At 39.2% G+C, this 15,582-nt stretch overlaps 1 pseudogene; it reads right to left on the minus strand.

Annotated features, from left to right (window-relative positions):
- Window positions 1-3,631: 3,631 nt before the first annotated feature.
- LOC129891016 (5S ribosomal RNA) lies at window positions 3,632-3,751 on the minus strand (annotated as a pseudogene).
- Between the last annotated feature and the right edge of the window lie 11,831 nt (window positions 3,752-15,582).

A 15,582-nucleotide genomic window follows, 5' to 3' on the forward strand; every position in this document is an offset into this window, starting at 1 on the left:
TTTGGCATGTCTTAGATGTAAGAAGGATATGATATGAGCTTTGGGGGTAATTCCATTTCCAGGTTCTGAATATGACTTCAGGACCCTCACTTACTTTTGAATGATTAAACTTTAAAGTAGTAAGCTGCTATTTTCGAGTCTTCTATATGACTGTATAACAAATGATTCGACTAAGCTCTTATTTGTAACAAAAGAAAGGCTTTGAGATAACCAATGCTCGGACTGCTGTAAGATATTTCACATTGGTATATGTCTGAAATTTCTAAAAAAACTCCTTTTTACATAGTCTTTAGGAATAGTTAGAGAGTATACGTCAGATACCTTCTACCCTGGTCCCCAGGTGAGGGTTCACTTGATGACTTCATTGAGTCTCAGATAATGATTTAAACTGTGTTTTGTTTCTTACTACTCTACTCGTGTATACTGTAACACTTCTTCTCCGAGTCCCGGGCCAGTTATTAGATTCGTGCAATTTACTGCATTGTCCACCGAGCCCTTCACTAGAGGGCCAGGTATGTATGTATATATATAATGATGGTGTGTTGTAATAAGGTGGTGATGGAATGGGTCCTGATACTGATACTACATATATGATTCACCGGACCCTTGATGGGGCCAGCTATATTGAAAATTTGAGCATGCATGTCTTTATAAGTTACAGAATACAAGTACATATTTCTGACTTGATAAATTGTTCTCTTGTTCCTCTGTTTCGAATATACCTCCAGTTATATTATGTTATACTTTACACACTCAGTACATATGTCGTACTGACCCCCTTTCTCGGGGGGCTGCGTTCATGCCCGTAGGTACATATATAGGTTTTGGGAGTCCGTCAGCTTAGGATTCCATGCAGCTCAGCTGGGAGAGGCTCCATTATATCGGGGCCTAGTTTTTGATACTGTCCACTGATGTGTAAAATTGTTTTGTCCATTCGGGGGTACGGCGGGGGCCCTGTCCCGCCATATGTTGTCATCAATATTTTTAGAGGTCTGCAGACATGTATATGTGGGTTGTGTATATCAGTTTGATTCAGTTGGGTCTACATGATATATGATATATGTTATTATGTTATGGCAGCCTTGTCGGCTTGCGTGCCCTGTCATGTTGTGATACAAATGAAAAGGGCTACAGGTTTATGAAAATATTATCTCCCAGTGGGGCTTTGTTACATGATATTGTTTATTTACAGTTCAATGTGACCACAACTGGTAGATATGTATACGAGGGGTCCAGGTCGGACCCCAGTCGCGGCCTACGGGGTTGGGTCGTGACAGAAGTGGTATCAGAGCAGTTCGTCCATGGAGTATCTGCAGACCGTGTCTAGTAGAGTCTTGGTTATTGATGTGTTGCGCGCCACATCTATAAATAGGAATCTACAGGACATTTAGGATGTTAGCTTTCTTCTACATCTGAGATCGTGCTTTAGATCTGAGTCATAGGAAAATTCCTTATACTAACCTTGGATCTTAACAGAAGGTCGACACCAACAAAAGGAAGTAATTGACGACATAGAAAGTTACAAAGCATGTAGATAAGTAAAGTAAAGCCACGAAAGATATTTGTCGGGTAAGGTATTGAAGTACTATTAAAATGTAAAGTTGAAACGTGAAAGAAAAAGCAGACAAAAAGTGCAACAGATGCAGTTTGAAGTTGGACATATGAGGTAAGTCCAGTAATTTTATATTATTGGTGACGTTGAAAGCCTTGTGTGGCTGCGATATGAGATGACATTGAAAGCCCTGTGCGGCTGTGATATGATATGTATATATATATGTTGACCCTGTGAGGCATTGTTGGTATTTTTTGTGTGCAGGTTTTGGGATAAGTAAGAAATGTAGAGGAAACTCTATCGAAATTTTCCCAGAACAGGGAAAAGGAAATGAAACATAAATTTTTGAGATGTCTGAGAAGTTGATACCAAGTACCCCTACTGTGTTCAACTAAAGCTGTAAGAGGTACCCTTTAGGTGGTCGATAAGGGGCACCCTTTTCACTTGAAGAATTTTATTTCGGAGGAACAAAGGCTTATTTAAGTAGTAAAGTTCAGACTACGGTATCTCCAGCCGTATTCGTACTGTAGGAATATAAACAGAGGGCTCAGGGTGAATCATAAGATGTCCCGCGAATGAGTTTCACTCTTTTTGGAAAGAAATACCAAGCCCTCAACTTTTATTGTAAATTAGACGAGTTGTTCATAACTCGAAGATAAACTCGGAATGAGAGCAGGAGGGTCAAGTATTAAAATAAGTACTATGATGTTTTAGAGATTCTGAGTTCTTTCAATAATGGTTGGAAAATGATTTATGATAACAGTTTATGGTTCTCTACCGACTAATTGGGAAAAGAACTCCTAACGAAAGCATCTCAAGGAGATGTCAGGGACTGAATACGAATACAAATTAAAAGGGGGATATGTAAGTATGAATTGAACAGTGTGATACGAGTATGCAGGGATAAAGTGGAACCACTAGTAAGACGCACTTAATACGCATTGACAAAGTTAAAAGCCTGTGTTGAGAACGCAGTAAGAGCATGGGGCTTAAGATACAAAAAAATGACGCGTGTGCATAACGTCGCCCCAAAAAAAATAATGGAACTCTTAAGAGACAAAGACGGCAAACTTAAGGAATAAATGGCACAACTTCCATTCGTCCCAAGAAACAAAGGATATAGGTTGGGACAAATCCATTGCTTCAAGAAAACCTGGAATAGTTATCGTCGAAATATTAGCACTGCCTAATTGGGATTGGAACGACTACAAGTACTAATTAAATTGATGAAGATAAGTAGGATGTGGCCTCGAACGAGTTGTTCCATGGATCCCATTACTAGAGTACAGAATAATAGATGAGATGTTGCACTATGTATGGAAAGGTTCCCGTCGCCTTGTAGTTTCACCAAGATTTCGTACACGTACAATCAGGTTATGAAATATACGGGAAGACGGGGACCAAATGCGGTACCAAATAGATTGGTGAAAGGAATTGGACAAAAATTGAGATTGGACATAGAGGCGTAGAACAAAGTACAGATAAATGAAAGTACGAGTACCCTCTAAAGGGGGGAAGTTAATGAGAAAATGGCAAAAGTAAGGTGAAGGCAATCGATATGGGAATATATCTAAGATGGAAGTCTAAACTTCAATAAGATATCTAGCCGAACCAAGTTAGAAAGGTCTGAAAGCCGCCAATAATTGGATAGAAGCCAGAATGCTACATAAGGCAGCGTTAAGAAGTTTGTGACGAGACCCTGAACAACATAACACTAGAAGGCGGCTGCGTATAAAAACAGAAGAGTGTAACCATAAAAGGATATCAACCAACTTAAGAGACATTACGAAGGATAATGACAGCATGCTAGACCAAAAACCAAAACATTGGTCATAGAGTTAGTTGCAAATGATGTTGCGATAGATAAATAACCAAAGGAAAAGGAATAGAAAGCCTCCTGTGGTAGAAAATAAGGAGAACACAAAATGAATAGAGGATAGTGGAGCTAAAGGTCTACGCCGACACTGGATGCAAGATAACAGATGAAAGGACAGGGCAAAATATAAAGACTTGCGAGACAACGCTGAGGTAAATCTGGAGCTAAGTTGAGTGCCCGCACCTCGTGAAAAAGGTTACAATGAAACGCGACACAAAGACTTCCCAGGAAGGTCACCCATCCCAATATTACTCTTGCCCCAGCACGCTTAACTTTAAAATTCTGATGGAACTTAATGCGTTAGTGCTGGTGTGATCGCGCGAGATGGAGGAGTCTAAACTAGCGACGGAGAAACGATATGAGATTATGTACCCAGAGTATTATAAGATACGTTAAGGCAATTGTAACAAGGGCTTAAGCAAAACAAGAAGGATTAGCTAATTGCTAACTGACAACGCACTCAAATGCCACAACTCTTCAACATAGAACCAATGGGCGAGGGAATTTCGACACCACTTGGTAGCCAACTCTAAGGGCGAAAAAGCAGAACCCAAAAGATAAGGGTACCAGCTGATGTAATTTACAAATGACAGGAAGTAGTGCCCAAGGTCAAAAATTTCATAATATGACCAGGACTACAAGACTCACTTCGTACTCCAGGACTAGAAGAATCTAGAGGGAATGTTACTTGTGGATTAACGATATTAGTCCCTATCTCTTCGATCAAAGGTTACCTACTCCGCCGATAAAGTGTAAAATTGTAGAGTAAAAGAGTGGTAGGACCTTACGGAGTCCCATAGCTATTATTTCCGGCAAAGAACCCCAAGTTATAATTAACTACCGAGAGATGCAAAGATAGGTTAAGCCAAACTATCGAGATGGAATTGGTACTACGGATGACATAATACATGGCCACGATTGGGCCAAAGATCTCCCCCGACATCGAATGTAGGATAAGGGAGAAAAAGGCGAGGTAAAACATGAGGACTAGCGAGATAATGCTAGATATTTCTTGTACCCTCTCGTCATTTTGTAAGGGAGAAAATGACACAGGGTAATATGTCTAGAGGGTTACAAGTGGGGGTAAGGAAAGTGGTGAAAGAGTTTAAATGAAACTGGCAGAACTAGCTGGTTACTACAGGATGACAAGCTTATATGCCAAAATTCCTTCAGAATTACACCAGATCATGTTAGACAACATACAGAATGACTACGAGAGCCATTATATGAGGGGACTGCATCATTATTCGGTAGCCAACCCTAAGGATTGGAAAAAAAAGAGGGGAAGAAGGACCCAAAAGATAGAATGCCAATTACAGTTCTAAAAAGAGTCTAGAAGGACTATAGAGGCTAACGAATCAGTTTATTTGCTTTCAAACAAAACCACCTATGCAGCTGGCACTAGGTGAAGTTATAGGAAAAGAAGGTAATAAGGTTCTGTGAGGTTTCCCCAGCTAATATATCAGATAGAGGGACTTCAATTATGATTAACGTCTAGAGATCAGTCCAAGAAGAGGTCGGGAGCACCGACAGGCCTTCATACCGCATTTTCCGCGGGCTGCTAAATAGGCTGAGCATACTATCAACTGCTAGAAAATATATTGTGAGCTTATGAGGATGGCTTTAAGTGTAGCTAGGGCTATCGTCCACCACTTATTGAGTTTACCTACAAGAAGGGCTACCGTTCCGGTATTCATATGACCCCCCTACAAGATGTTGTAAGGTAGAGTATATAAGTCTCCTTGTTGGGGAAAAAGACTAAGTTGGTAGGCTAAATAAGATTAAGCAAACTATTGACTAACAACCCAGAGTCAACCGAAATGATGTACAGATAATCGATATCAACATTCAGAGTTCAAATTAATGATTGAATGTTCATAATGGAGTCACCCAGAAAAGGGAACTTAACCCAAAATATATTAGACTGTATCAAGTTACTCATAAGATGGGCAACATGGTGGGTAAGTTGACCTTACCACCTCACTTGGAAACTATACGCCCAGTCCATCAGATAAGAATGCTTCACAAAGGTACTGACGAGCCACCTAGGGTATATTCCATAGATAAGGTCTAGGAGATGGAATCCTGTGAGGCAAAACCTATCGCCATCTTAGATCAGCAAACTAGAAGATTGTAGACTGAAGATGTGCCTTTCATCAAGATACTGTGGCAAAATCAAAACCAGAAAAGGGGATGACCTGAGAAATTGAAAAGGACAGAAAACACAAGTATTCGTACCTATTTCCCGATGTCTACAGGTAACCCCAACTCCTGAAACTTGTATATTAATCACTTAGGTGGGAGTATGTATTATAACAACAACAAAGAAACTCCCAATACTCTGTATAAAGTTCTAAGGGAGATTTTGTTTACCATTCGGGGACGAATGTTCTAAAGGGGGGAAAGATGTTACACCCCACACTATTGAACCTTGAAACATGTCCCTAATCTTCTTGAAAGTAGCCATGAGACACCTACTATCCGCACACATTAAACAACTTGGAGGAAAGAAGAATGTGATACCCCGTGAGAGGGAAGGTTGGAAATAGATTTGTAGGAATCCGAAATGAGTTGGAGGCCAAGAAATGAGTCGTAAGACTCGAATTACCTACGTAAGCTACTAGCTTAGAAGTCTTACATACCTAAGCTACTTGAGGACATACCAAGCTTACGTAGAATGGATTACACGGGTTCTTAAAATAAGACGAGATTACGAACCCACAGAGAAGAAGAGAAGATGACACGTGGTAGCCTAGGAAGGCAACACGTGGCATCACCTCAAGCAAGCAGGTGACCCACCTGCTTGGGGGTGGGCCCCACCAAGGACACGTGGCAGCCCCTAACTAGTTGCATGGTTACATTGGCCCAATAAGGTGTGGACACGTGTCCCCCTATGGGGATGACACATGTCACCTCCCAAAAATAGCACATAAAGGTATGTTAATGACTCTTAAGTCATTCATTTTCAGCAAAAAGGAAACCAAAGAGGAGAGAACAAACGTGAAGCAAGAAAAGGATTAGCTATGACTTTGGCCAAATTTAAGGTGAGTTCCTCAATTTTCCTCCGTGAATTAATTATCTACAATGTTTTTCAATCATGTGGGGGTGTATACATGTGTCTTAGGATGCCTACCGAACCATGGTTGCAGTTTACACTTGGAAAGAAATAAGAGAAAGTTGAAGGAGAAAATGTTAAGAACTAATTAATAAACCCGTTTTTGGAAGGGACTGTTGTTAGTAATATTGGTATAACTTCTTGTGTACAGATTCGTTTTGAATGATTTAATATGTTTTGGAAAGGTACTCCATATGTCTATAACTTTCATTTAGACTGTCAAATCCAGTTTTGCCTTTAGCCTCTCAAAAAAGGGTGATGAAGTGTAGAGGAGGTACTTCCCATATTTTGGGTTTGGAAATCCTACACGGATTGCTGTTGGTGTTTTGGGCATATCTTTTCGTCAAAAATTGATGTAGGGGTGATTCAAAATTGTATGTGGCCCTAAGACACATGTATATAACTTTCATGAAGGACGTAAATCCTGTTTCCCTCCATTACCCCTTCAAAATAAAGCGACAAGGCAAAACAGTAAGCTGTCCAGAATTCACGTTTTGATAGTTTTGAGTGAGTTGTTGCTGCAGGGGTGTAATGTATTGTTGCAGGGCCTAAATGCATTCTAAAGGGGATGTGAATGCTTCTGATTGCAGCCACACGACCCCTCATTGCGTATAATGAAAGGCGTTACAAAATAAAGGCTAAACGCCCTATTGTGATATCGTATTTTTGAATAAGTCATTTGGAGGTTATGTTGTATATTGTTGGTGTGGATTACTTAAACATATGCTACAGGTTGTTGTTGTTGGTTGGATGTAGGTCTTAGGGACCTAATTGGAAATTTGGATAGGGCACATTATAGGGGAGGTGCTGCCCAATTTTCGTTAACACCTTAACAAACTATAGAACTAGTCGAGGAAACGACTAAGGAAATAGATTCCATTAATACTAAGGTGTAACCTAAGATGCTGGAAAGCTAAGAGTAGTTGATATTCATATTACTTTCATGTTAAATAGGTTCAAAGGACGGCGAGGAAAACAGGATAAGGACTAATTCAGACAAGGTATGTGAAGCTTCTCTTGGTATGTTTTTGGTATAGGTATGTACAGCCTATCTTTTCTCTTTTGGCATGTCTTAGATGTAAGAAGGATATGATATGAGCTTTGAGGGTAATTCCATTCCCAGGTTCTGAATATGACTTCAGGACCCTCACTTACTTTTGAATGATTAAACTTTAAAGTAGTAAGCTGCTATTTTCGAGTCTTCTATATGACTGTATAACAAATGATTCGACTAAGCTCTTATTTGTAACAAAAGAAAGGCTTTGAGATAACCAATGCTCGGAATGCTGTAAGATATTTCACATTGGTATATGTCTGAAATTTCTAAAAAAACTCCTTTTTACATAGTCTTTAGGGATAGTTAGAGAGTATACGTCAGATACCTTCTACCCTGGTCTCCAAGTGAGGGTTCACTTGATGACTTCATTGAGTCTCAGATAATGATTTAAACTGTGTTTTGTTTCTTACTACTCTACTCGTGTATACTGTAACACTTCTTCTCCGAGTCTCGGGCCAGTTATTAGATTCGTGCAATTTACTGCATTGTCCACCGAGCCCTTCACTAGAGGGCCAGGTATGTATGTATATATAATGATGGTGTGTTGTAATAAGGTGGCGATGGCACGGGGCCTGATACTGATACTACATATATGATTCACCGGACCCTTAATGGGGCCGACTATATTGAAAATCTGAGCATGCATGTCTTTATAAGTTACAGAATATAGGTACATATTTCTGACTTGATAAATTGTTCTCTTGTTCCTCTGTTTCGAATATACCTCCAGTTATATTATGCTTTACACACTCAGTACATATGTCGTACTGACCCCCTTTCTCGGGGGGCTGCGTTCATGCCCGTAGGTACAGATATAGGTTTTTGGAGTCCGTCAGCTTAGGATTCCATGCAGCTCAGCTGGGCGAGGCTCCATTATATCGGGGCCTAGTTTTTGATATTGTCCACTGATGTGTAAAATTGTTTTGTCCATTCGGAGGTACGGCGGGGGCCCTACCCACCATATGTTGTCATCAATATTTTTAGAGGTCTGCAGACATGTATATGTAGATTGTGTATGTCAGTTTGATTCAGCTAGGTCTATATGATATATTATATATGTGCTTGCGTGCCCTGTCATGTTGTGATACAAATGAAAAAGGCTATAGGTTTATGAAAATGTTATCACCCAGTAGGGATTTTTTACATGATATTGTTTATTTATAGTTCAATGTGACCACAGCTGATAGATATATATACGGGGGGGTCCAGGTCGGACCCCAGTCGCGGCCTACGAGGTTGGGTCGTGATAGTATAGTAAATGTACCCTGTTTTTCTTTCTTTACCACCACATTTCTTGACATAATGCTGTTACACCTATGAGACACTTCAATAGTCTAAAACTCCATGCTTCGCTTCTTTGTCACAAATTCTTTCATCAATTTAGAATTATTGGGCATTTCTAACAACACCTCAACCAATGAAATATTGATAGAAAGAGTCTTGAAGATGGAAATAAATTTTTGAAATTTGGCATCTTTATCCTTTTTTTCAATCGTTGAGGGAATCGAGGATTAACCTTGAGAAGTTGCTTTGTAGGTACCATGGGTGGAATAACTCCCATATTTGTTTTCATCAGCGAAGTCAAAAACCTTTGGTGTGTCTTCCACCTAATTGAATGCTTTATTTTTCAATGCTTCAGCTAATATAGACCATTAAAAATGATAGCCTTTCCCTTGCTTGATCTAGCCACTTCATCATTGGAGACTTCATTTCTGACAACCTTTCCCCCCGGGGTTAATTTGTACATACATTCTGTGTTGTCATTTTTTGGATTAGCCATCATATCTCTAGGGAGACACCCCTAGGTGTTGAATTCAAGTGGGTAGAAATTTGGCCCATTTGGGCCTCATGTTGCTTTATCAACACCGAATGAGAGGTTACAATTTGGTTTAATAAAGAGAATTCACCTTTCATCTCTTTGAGTAATTGTCCGAATCTTCTACCTTGTTGAGAATCAAGAAACCATGTTCTTAGTACGAAAACTCCCCAAATCGGCATTTGATTCTTTGGGATTTGGAAAATCATGAGGATGAACATAAAGATCTTGCTAACCATGGTTTTCTCTCCAATTATTTCCTCGATCACGCCAATCCCTTTCACGTTAACTCCAACCACCTTTCCAATCTTTGTTCAAACCTTGATTCCCTCCCGGCCTTGGATAGTGAGAACCCTCGGTTGATTATATAGAAATTGTACCTCTGCATTATACTTTCCATTAAACTTGGCATCCTCTGGGCTCAACCCACTATTGGCATCTACCGCATTCACAACCTTATAACCCCCATCCATGACATGTTTAGAGAGAAAATTGATTTGAGTCATCATTTTTGCCATAGTCTAATCAGGTTTATGGTTCTTTTCTAGTTGTTCCTTAGTCAGCCCAACATTGAGAGGAGACACATGGTCCTCTCTTGTGTGCCATGCACGCTTAATTTTAGTCATTTCATAAAGCAAAGCTAATTCCATGACAAATAGTTAGCACATGATACCACCTCTAATAAGTTGATTAGCCACACCTTTATTTACCGTGTAAAGGCTATTATAGAAATGTTGCAGCAACATTGTCTGGTAACCCATGAGTATGACATTGCAAGATCAACTATTGGAACCTTAGACACGTCTCATGGATTGGTTCCCCATCAACTAGTTTGAAGTTTTGGATGCTCTCCCTAAGTTTCAGCATCTTGGAAAGAGGTAAAAATCTTTCACAAAAGGCATCTGTGATTTTTTCCCAGAGAAGTGATCAAATCCCTTGGTAGCTCAGCTAACCACTCAGTTGCTTCCCCTATTAGTGAGAAAAGAAACAACCTCAATCGAATGGATTCCTGAGAAATATTCTTGAAAGAGAAAAGACTGTACACATCCATGAAGTTTCAGATGTGGTAATGAGAGTCCTTATGAGCAAGTCCCAGAAAGAAGCCTTTTATCTGTAGAAATTATCGCATCATCTCGGTCACATGGAAGATTGCATTGCCCATAGTTGGTGGTAATCTTATTACATCGGCACTACACATTTAGTCAACATTTAATCATTCATGTTATTCATGTCATTATTGTGAACATGTAGACTAGAAGCTCCTATGAACGCTCGTATATTCACCTAACAAAGACAAAAACAAGAAAACAATAGTAACAGATTTCTACAATAATCAAACTAGGTCATAAACAAACTTTAATAAAAGAACTATAATCAGCGTTCCCCAAAAATGGTGCCATTTTTTATAACACTCAAATACACTTTTTATAATTCAAAGTGTAGGAGATCGCTGTCAATAAAAATCTCCAACTCAAAGTCATAGTCGAATCCCACAAGGAACTGTTTAGAATAGAATTCAAGTTTGAAGTACTTAAGTTCTCTAAATTGTTGTACGGTTTAAATAATGAAAGCGAAAAATAATATAAATTCGTAAGTTTCAAATATCAATTAAAAAAGTTTTCTAGTTTATCATTAACACGAGCAATAGTAACATAGTTTGAAGAAGCTTTAGGGGGACTTCTAGAGTAGGTGTGTAATTAGAAATGTAGTATGAATGATGGTAAATGTACATCTAATTATTGCTAAGTATAAATGGATAGGGTAGGTTAGACGATCATAAGACAAGTATCTTTCAATCACTAGTCGTCAATCCATGCAAGCCCTCTCAAACATAAACATGAGTGCTAATGTAAATTAACCCTATCCTTAGCAAAATCTCCTCTTGAGAGAGAGTGTTTTACAATTGACAAGCATATATCAATGGCTACTTTTTAACTCAACCGTTTCACATAACCTTCTAAAGACAATATGAATATATAACATAGAAATAATTTTGCAACTTTACTTTATAAATGAAAATATGTTAAATTAACAAAACTCATGTGAAATTAGAAAAGTATTGAGTTGGTACAAGAACAAAAATTCAAAACCTACAAATCAACGACATAAGCAACCCTCTGTAGAAGGATGGGGTTTAGCTATAGATTGCAAAGTTGAACGAAATTTTACCAAAGTATTCTCTCCAATTTGATACAACTGGATTACACTTCAATTTTCAAATGCCCAAAGCTAGAATTCCTAAATTTCACCCAAAAGCTATAGTAAAAATCCCATGCAATAAGAATGTTCTATTCTCTAAGTTCACAATATAGCAAAAGTACCAAATTCTCTTTCTTCCAAACTATTTATAGTTTTCCCTAAAATTGGCTAAAAAACCATACCTGGACCACTTCAGCAATGTTAGTTATGCCCGAAAATGTGGTCGGCGAGTCGTTAAAGAGAACAGAATCTCGTGCTTTAGTAGCTCAATCATTCTATCCTCAAGTTGACCTTTTAAAAAACTTGATAGTCCCCTCCCTTCCACGTTGGTGATACGCCAAGTGCAGAGAATGAAGGACTTTTAAGCGAGTTTAGAGGACAGTTGTGCAAAATTATTTCTGCCTGTCACGCATGTGACCCGAGTTCGTTCGCTGTCAATGGCGCCATTTTTGATAATTTTCAAATACACTTTTTTTAATTCATTGTGTAGGCGATTATTGTCAATAAAAATACCCAACAAAGAATCGGGTCGAATCCAACAAGGAATAATTTTAAAATAGAATTCAAGTATAAAGCAGGTAATTGCTCTAAATTGTTGTAGCGTTGAGATAACAAAAGCGAGACATAATATAAATTCATAAGTTTTAAATATCAATCAAAAGAGTTACTAGTTTATCACTACCACGATCAATAATAACAGAGTTTAAGAAAGTTTAAAGGGGACTTCTTGCGTAGGTGCGTAGTTAGAAATATAGTACGAATGAGGATAAATGTACAACTCAATATTGCTAAATATCAATGGATAGGCAAGGTCAAATGATAATACATCAAGTATATTTCAATCACTAGTCGTATATCCATGCAACCCTCTCGAACCTAAACATGGGTGCTGTCACGACCCAACCCCGTAGGCCGTGACTGGGGTCCTACCTGGACCCCCGTATACCTACCTATCTGTTATAGTCATATTGAACTATGAACAAGGGGATACTACTCGGAAAAAAAAAAAAAAAAAAAAAAAAACCCAATGAGTTAAAACTTTTTCATGTTCCTGTAGCCTCTTCCATTCATATCATATCATGAAAGGGCACGCGCCGATGAGGCTGCCATAATATAAAAACATTTACAACATGACATATAGGCACAGTCAAAACAAACTTATAAACAACCCACATATACATATGTCTACAGACCTCTAAGAATAGTAACAGCAACATATGGCGGGACAAGACCCCCGTCGTACCCTTGAATGTACAAATATATACATTAAGTGACCAGCATCAAAATTTAGGCTCCAGAACAGTGAAGCACTTCCGACACAGCTGAGAGGAACTCCTATGCTGATGGATCTCCAGAATAAACATCTGTACCTGCGGGCATGAAACGCAGCCCCCCCGAAGAAAGGGGGTCAGTACGATATATGTACTGAGTATGTAAAGCATAACACATCGTAACTGAGATCATAACTGAAATAGGGATGCAGGGGACAAGTATAATAACTAAATGAATTACTGTACCTGCACCTTAGGACACGTAAATCATACACATCATCATATGCTGTGCCCGACCCTCTAGTGAACTCGGTGTTATAATCACTTATCATCGTATCATAATGCATTTCATTTCATCATATCATCGTATACGGTATCATACCATCGTATACGGTATCACTTATCATATATATCATCGTATCACACCCGGTTCACTGCGGGGCTTAGGGTCACAATGTATTGCTTTAATCTCATATGCATGCCTACATAAAGTATCCGGCCCTTTGGTGAGGGACTCGGTGAATGGAGTGGTGTACGTCTATAGCGTACCATCATAATATACATATGTACCCGGCCCTCTAAGGAGGGACTCGGTGTTCCTTCCTTATTTCACCACATATACAATCATATTACTGCCGGCCCGGGACTCGGTGAATAATCGCATCGTCATAACATATAACATATATCACACCTCACGTACGGCATCGTCTCCTCGTGCGTGGAACTATACACATCCGACCCGGGACGCGGTGAAAGAAGTAGTAACACTGTGCACGATAACATATCCCGGCCCATCGTGGGACTCGAGGAAGGATGGGTTACAGTTTGTACGAGTAGAGTAGTGAGAAACCATATGCAACTAAGTCATTATTTAAGACTCGATGAAACAGTCAAGTGAACCGTCACCTGAAGACTGGGGAGTAATTATCCGAGGTATCCCTTTAGATGTCATTAGGGCTTACATCAGTTGGGGCCTCAAGAATCACAGACATGCATCCAGACAATGCCATATAGCTTATGCAATCAGAAACATGGTTTATGTAATCAAAGACACGATTATGCAATCAGAGACACAGTTATCTAGTCAAAGACTCAAATTATGCAATCAGACGCTTTTACCATTTCAGAGCCTTTTAAAAAGAGAGGAGTTGGTACCTCCACTTACTATTCGTTATATAGAAGGCTCGAGAATAGTAGTTTGACTACTTTCAGACTCTTAATGTTCAGGAGTGACTACAAGTCACGAGTTACAATCAGAGCTCATAAATGGAATTACCTCTAAACCTATATCATATACCATTTCACTTAAAGTTAAGCCATTCCAAAGGAAAGAAGAAATAGGCTTTACATATACTAATTTTCATCACATAGAAGACTAAAAGGCAATGACTCAGCTATTACAGAAGTTCTAATACCAAGAAGTAAACAAGAGTCTCGACTCATACTCAGTGATTTACGAATGGATTGAATCCCCAAATATCGTATATATATCATTCATAACTTATATCTAAGACATGCCAAAAGAAAAGAAGAATAGTTCTACATATCTATTCCAAAAACACGCCAAAGGAAAGCTTCACATACCTTGTATGGACTTCTCTTAATCACGTCCACATCGTTGTCCTCGAAACCTATTTAACATGGAAGTAAGGTAAGTATTAACAACCTTGGACTTTTCAGCAACTTAGACTACCCACGAGTATTCATAACATTCATCCCTTCGCTCGCCTTCTCGGCTAGTTCCTTAACTAGTTAGGATGTTAACGAAAATCGGACAGCACCTCCCCTATAATGTGCCCTATCCGAAATCCCAACCATGTCCTTAGAACCTGCAGCCAACCAACAATGCAACCAGCAGCCCATACATATACATTTTACGACCAAAATTATACAATATAAACCCCCAACAATTCACTCGAAACTAAGATACCAAAACTAGAGTTTTTAATCTTTCTTTCTTGAATTCTTTAATTGCAAAGCCTGTGGCTGCAACCAGAAGCTCCCACACCTCATTTAGATAAATTTTAGACCCTGCAACACGCCACAACACAACCAGCAGCAGCCCCTACACGTACAACACTTTATTTCGACAACAACTTAACTATAGCGATTCTAAATTCGTTAATTTCGAACGCTGAACTTTTCAAACCTTTTCCCCAACTTCCAGAAGCTCCTAAGGTGTGTAATACACCATAATTTAACATCATAAACTTAAAATTAGAGGGTAAGAACTTACCTTTCCCGAAATTGGCTAGAACTCGCCAAAATCGCGCCTCGGAAATATTTTCAGCATGCTGTAACGTCGTGGCAGCTTGCTGTCCATTTTTTTGCTGCATAAAATCCTAATTTTGTACTACTAATACTTCCATATCATCGTAGTATACGCTAATTAATTAATTTATGGAACGAAAACGGGACTTACCTATTTTTCTCCCAAAGCTGTCGCAAGTTTCTCTCCTTAAGCTTTAGGGTTCTTTGTTCACGTTGCTGCTGGAAATTTTTAATGAACAAGCTGAAGATTTTGGATACATATCAACTAATATAGGTGGTCCCAAGGGGTGACACGTGTCAGCCCCTAAGAGGGACACATGTCCAGCCCTTATTGGGCCACCGTGTCATGCTGCCAATTAGGGGCTGCCACGTGGCAGCGGGGTCCACCTCCCCCAAGCAGCTGCATCACCTACTTGACCCTAAGT

This window comes from Solanum dulcamara, chromosome 5, assembly GCF_947179165.1.
Source record: "Solanum dulcamara chromosome 5, daSolDulc1.2, whole genome shotgun sequence".
Classification (NCBI taxonomy): Eukaryota; Viridiplantae; Streptophyta; class Magnoliopsida; order Solanales; family Solanaceae; genus Solanum; species Solanum dulcamara.